The sequence below is a fragment of the Manacus candei genome, unplaced genomic scaffold (genome assembly GCF_025592945.1).
Source record: "Manacus candei isolate 608988 ecotype Guabito, Panama unplaced genomic scaffold, ASM2559294v1 h1tg000028l, whole genome shotgun sequence".
Classification (NCBI taxonomy): Eukaryota; Metazoa; Chordata; class Aves; order Passeriformes; family Pipridae; genus Manacus; species Manacus candei.
Window position 1 is genome coordinate 21954632 of NW_026138076.1, and position 6478 is coordinate 21961109.

Sequence of the window (6478 nt, forward strand, 5' to 3'; positions counted from 1 at the left end):
CAGTGTTTGTGTACCAGAGTGAACATGTTGAACCTCACATTTTCTTCAGGATTCAGTAGGTCAGAGGTGTGAGTCATTTCTAGACGAGTTGCTTATCCTGTATTTTGGGGGAAAACCAAAGCTGTGTCACAAGGGTTTTTGGCAATATCGCTTTTGAAGAAAAAAAAAGACTGCTTGGAGATACTGCAGAAGAGAGCAGCAGTAATTACTTAGGCAGAAAGATAGGAAACACATGGTTTGTTTAAACTAAAGAACAGTAAAGGAGACTTAATAATTAAAGAAAAGAAAAGGTGTTGCAAGGGAAAGGGAAAAATAATTTGTCTTCCTGTTCACAGTGAACTGGACAGATTAAATTTTTTTTTCTGTTTCACCTCTATTTAATCTTTGCAGTTCTCACACAGTTATAGGGTGAGATTTTCATTACTCTGTTACTAGGCATTTAATTACTGGTCTGGTTGCTTTCCTTCCTTTTTGTTGTTGAAAGGTTTCTTGTTTCTGTTCTTTCTTAATTTTCTCATCTCTCACTTTGTTACCTATTCTTTTTTGGACAATCTTCATTCTTTTCTATTGAAGCAAGGAGGGGCCATTACCTGTTCTTCAGGTCCTCACAAATATTGGAATTTCTCACCTGTGCTAAAGATTCTTTCTCAAACTTCCCCAGTCCTGCTCATTGATGTGCTTAGGCTTAGACATTGCAACTGATCATTTCCATGTTACTCTATTGGAAACCTTGAGTAAAAATAATGAAATATAATTAATTTTTATTAGAGATCCGCCTAAATAATTATATTATTAAAATTAGAACTACAAATTATTAAATATTAAATAATTCTATTTGTTTTCCCTGAAAATTATCTTCTTGTATATCGGTTACAAATAAATTGAAAACAAAATTCACGTTATTGGTGTAATAATTTTTAAGTATTGCTCTGGAGTCTCATCAGATAATTGAAATGTTTGTCCAATATTTCTGCAGTGGCAAGCAGTAATGTGTTAAAAGCATGGGACTTAGTACTCTGTGCTTCTGAACATACAGTTTATGTGGTGGAAAGAAAATCTGAATATAACTGGGGCTGGTAGAATTTCTAGCTCTCACCAGAGTACAGAACGTATGAGCACACTACAGAGGTTAAGAAAAAGGGGTGGAAAGGTAATCTCTAGCCTTAGTGTAATAATTACAACCTTGGGTATTTGAAAAATGTGGCGATGGGAATTTCATTGACTGTAGGAGCTTGTGTAGAATGTGTATGGAGCATGTGTAGAATTTTACTCACCATGATTAAGCGAAGTATTTAGTAGCAAATATCTTAAGATGATGAATCACTGTAGGATCTATGACTCAAATCCTAAGCCTGTATTTATATTACAAAAGGAACTTGGGTACTTATCTATCTGCCAATTCCACTCAGTGTTGCCAAGGCCAAGGTCTGCCCTCTTTCTGAGAAGAGCTCTGAGCATGGTACATGTACATGGGAGGCAATTCCAAATACTGTGGAGCTGCTAATCTGTGCCTTGGAAGGGTAACTGCCAGCTCCCATTTGGGATGTAGCTGTTGTCAGAAGGCTGACCACATGAAGCGATATAGGCTATTAAAGAAGAGAAGAGGGTTTGAACAAGACAGTGGGTAATGAAAGATGGTAGTGGGCACAGCTTTCTAGAAACAGCAGAAGCACTCACTTAGTGAGTAAAATTCTGGTTTCACAATTGTGTCAATATAATTTAGAATTGCAGTTTCTGGTGGTTCATCAGTGGAAGAAACTGAAAAACATCTTGGGCCTACAGAGCACTTCTCAGTCCTGACTATCACTGAATTGGATAATGGGCAATTATGCTAAGCTTGCACTAATGTTTTTGAGTTTCTGGAATTGCTCTAGCTCAGAGTTCTAGACTGTAAAGTACTCCAAAGTTTCATTGAAGTAATATTTGCTTAGGAGTCTACTTTGGCAACAGCTAACACAGTAGTTTTCAAAATATTTGAATCCTGACCACTCAAAACTAAACACCAACACATTTTTGGCAAAGCTCTAATTCTCTAAATTACCAACTTTGCCACTATCAGAGGTGCCTTCATTTCTAAGTATCACATAGATTATTTAAAACTAGGGAAGATGCGGTATACTCTCCTTTAATTTCTCAAAGTGCTTGCTGTTTCCCATAAAAAATTGCAGGCTTTTTCCACAATACAAAACATCAGGCCTCACAGCAAACATTTTGTGACATCCTTCCATGAGGTGGCTGCAAGTCTTCTGAGCTGGAGGGTAGAGCCAACAGCATCACCCTGAACATTCATGGTCTTGGTGCCCCAAAGAGAGATGCTGAAAGCAGAGGTCCAGTGGATCTTCCTTCTTTCCTCTTTTCTTTTTCCCAACCTGCCATGGCAATACAGAGGTAAAGCCATTAAGCATGTTCAGGTCTTCTTTGAATTTCAAGTGGTGTGCTACAGGGAAGATTTATTTGGAAGGAGTTAGGGTTTGCACCAGCAGCTTCATAGGCAGTATTTATTCTCTGGAGCAGGTGTACTCTTAGCATCCTTGTTCATCCTGGTCCCCTGATTATCCACACTGGGTAGGTACCCATGTAAACTAGATGTCAGGGTTGAAGGAGCAAAACATGCTGGATTTTTGTTCCCTTCTGAAGCTCCAGTGTGACAAGGATGCTTGCCTCTACTGGGAGCTGGGTATGGCCAGGAGACTTTGAGGTGTCAATGTCACATGGGCTTAGCAGCCTGAAGGGGTAACCAGGTAGCTAAAGCTTTTTGTGGATTGGGGCTCTGAAGTTTAGTCAGTGATTTATAAGCTAGACTTCAGAAAGTGCAAGGCATTTTATTTTATTTTCATCTACAAAAGACCTTATGTGATATCATAGGAAGGGAAAGGAACTGAAGGAAAGTTAAAGAACTGGAAAGAGTCTAGATTTTTATGATCTTTAAACCCAGAGAGGATCCAAGTGACTTCTCTTGGGACAAGCATAGTTCATCTAAAAAAAAAAAAAAAAAAAAGCAATCAGCATATCAAAAGAACAGAACAGATCCCTGATTTAAGAGAAAGCAGTTCTAGTGGGTCAGTTTCCCCTTTAACTCCACTGCCTCACAAAACCTCCTCCCATTTTACCCTTCAAAAGTTTTCTGTATTTCTTTTCCTCTTAAATCTGCAAGCTACATTTAAACTACTGTTAGGTAAGGGAAGGTGAGCACATATATATATACAGTTGTTACCACATTTGCAATTTTAGAGTGTTGTCTGGACAGAGGTTTGTTTTTAATGGGATGGATATAAAAATCACTTTTATAATTTTTAATCTTACACTATAGACTCTTCCTGCCACTGTAATTGCATTCATTTACAGTCTTTGTATAGCTCTTTCATGTTTAACCTATTTAGGTTATGTTTAAGACTGTGGCAGATATGTACCTAGGTTTCCTAGGGTTCTGATCACTTGTTTTGGGGAACTGCTTGAAGCATGCTTTTCTCTAGGTCTGTTCCTGTAGAAGAATATATTTGGTTTATATATTATTTAGAGATGATTTCTTAGTGTCATGCCGTGTTTTCCTCTAAAGTTATTCTTGTTTTATGGTACAGTGCTAGTGTTTGTGGGTAACTTGTGTGTTTTAAGGGTGTGAAAAGTGTTTCTACAAATTTGTATTTAGGAATGGAAGCAGTTGATGTGAATTCATTTTGAGGAAGATTTCTTGCTCTTTGGACCTTACTTCCACTGACAAGTTTGCATGTTTCTAAAATTCTTGCAACTGTTTTTCTGAATTTTGAGAAAGTATTAAAGCAAACATCTGTATACATGCAATTTTAACACCTATGGTAATGAAGGACTCAAGATTTACATTCTCAAAGCTTGGTAGCTACATGAAAGATAACTGTATGTTTCCAGCCAAGAAAAACTTTTCCTTATACAAGTATTTCAGCAGTACTTCTGATACCTTTGGAATGGTTGTATTTAAGTCACCATGAGTGCTTTTTTTTTTTTTTTGTTCATACTGCAAGGAAAATCACATTATTTCAAAATATTTTTCTCTAACTACCATGGAAGGAATTTTTCACTGTAATGAGACTTTCCAATTATTTGCCTAAAAAAAGAAAAAAGAAAAGGAGTTAGCCAAGCTTAATTAATAGTGTCAGCATGCAACTTCAATGGCAATGTGTAAGTTCCAGCAGAATGAGAATCTGACCTTGGTATTGTCTTCCTACAGACATTTCACTTTCTCACCGTACACCTTTCTAGGAAGCATATTGTCTATACCAGACAAGTAAAATACATGTTTCTTGAGTCTTTGTTATTACCATGGCAACTGGTAATTGGTATTAAAAATTATTTCCCTTTTAAACTGATTTTTATCCTGTTCAAGGAAGATGTTTTGTTTACAGAAGTTAGTTTTAAATGATTAGTCATGGATAGCTTGGTAAACCATGCAATACAGATGGAAGGAAATGCCATAGTAATTGTTTTTACGACTTGAAATAAAGTACATATTTATCAAACATGTTCATAGCACTTATATTGCCTCAAAGGTTGAGTATGCAATAAAAACCATTCTGCTTTGTCTAATTTATTATTCCTTTATTTGGAAGTTGCCTTTTTTTGTGCTTCATAGTTTATGTCTAATCCCGTTTCCCTTGTTTACCTCTCAACTGTTGTATTTCCCAAGATTACAGTAAAACTGAGCAAAAGATTAATTACTGAAAGAATAGACATTCAAATGAGCAAATTAAAGGCAAGGTCTTACCACAACCAGTTATTTACAGCTTGTATCTCACTCTGAGCTGTATTCTGCATATTTTAGCACTGCTTAGTAAATGATACTGAATTTTGGCCAAGCTCTTATCAGCTTCAGGCTTCATTGAATATGAAGCCTGAAGGATCATTTGCTTAAGTAAAAACTGTGTGATTAACTTCATAATTCCCTTTTCCTATCAATATCTCACTTCACAGAAGCGTTTACTAATTGTTGATGTCTGTAGCACCATATAAATGATTATATTCCTCACTTTAATTTATTGCATGTTGTCCACAGAAAAACAGGATTATTTTCTTATTTCCCAAATGAAGGAAATAGTGATTAAGCCACTTGTGTAATATTACCTTGGAAGCTGGTAGCAGGTGTCAAGGCTTTCAGACTTTTAAGTAAAATTGCTCTCCTACGGTTAGCACAGATTTCCATTTACAGGAAGACTGTCAGAAATGCTGTTCTAGTGAAAACAGTCTCATAAGGTGATGGGTTGACAGAAGCACATGCCATTAAGGTTATTTCAGAGGCATGAGACTAATGATAGGGCACAAATATCACATAGTCTAGTTGGTGTAAACTCAAGTAGCTTTGATTTGGCTCTGAGTGGGAGGGCTGTAAACTTAGGCTCAGCTCAGTACCAACAGCTCTGTAGTGCTCCTGGAACATGTGGATGTACATATCCACTTTGGGTATGTGCTGCATTTTTGTCTCAGTTTGAGGCAATTTGGAGGGGCAGAGACCTCAGAAGTCTCCTCCCTTGGATTCAATATCCCTGGCTTCTCCAATACAGAGGGATGTAAATGAAAAACTAACATTACCAAGAAAAAATGCTAATGACAATACTGATAAAACTGGGTTAAACCAACTGATGAGGAGAAACTTCCCAAGCCCCACCCGCCAGACCAAACTGGGATGGCAGCCGGCCTCCCCCACCTGGAAAAACATACATTGTCACAGGACAGAGACAAGGTGGCTGCCCTTCCACAAGATTCACCTCCTCCATGCCCAGAAAACCTGTCAGGAATAGCTGAAAAGTCAATGCTGTTAGGAAACAGCAGATAGCTGGGATTCAATACCAGCAGGCCCTTGCATGGTGCTTGAATGAGATTGCCATGCTGGTATAGGCAGTCAGAGCAGGGCTGCAGACCCCCCATGCAACTGGAAGGACCCGCAAGACACTCACTGGATCCAACGACAAGACTTCATTGTTGCAATTTCCATGTTTGTTGGTCAAAGTGGTGGGTGTACTCCTGTTGAAGTGGTGGTGACAGTCCAGATCCATCAAGGTGGTGGTAGGAGCCCCAGGCAGTGAGGGAAGCCCCAAAACACAGAGTTATATATGCTCAGGTTCAGGTGGGAACACCTCCAATACCTCCCCTGGGCAGGGAGTTGTACCCTTGATAATGTAATACTGTGAGTCAGGAGATATTTTTGGGAGTCTTTGACACTTTTTAGGATGTTGCAGTGGTCTCTTACATCAGTGCAGCTGAGTCCACTTTGACCCCCTAGGTCTCATCAGCAAAAGATGAACCCCTTCAGACTGGGTGGGAACGTTCCAGGGAGTTATCACAGCTGAGTCATCTGTGTAAGGAAAAAGAAACACTACCTCACCTCTTTCCTTATTTTGTTTAACATCCAGCTTGTAGCCTGAGGTGTCAGGTGTGCACACCTTCAGCCCCTGGCCTGGGTGGCCACTCTGCATATTGTTAGCAAAGCACACTGCTGACTAAGCCGTCAGCA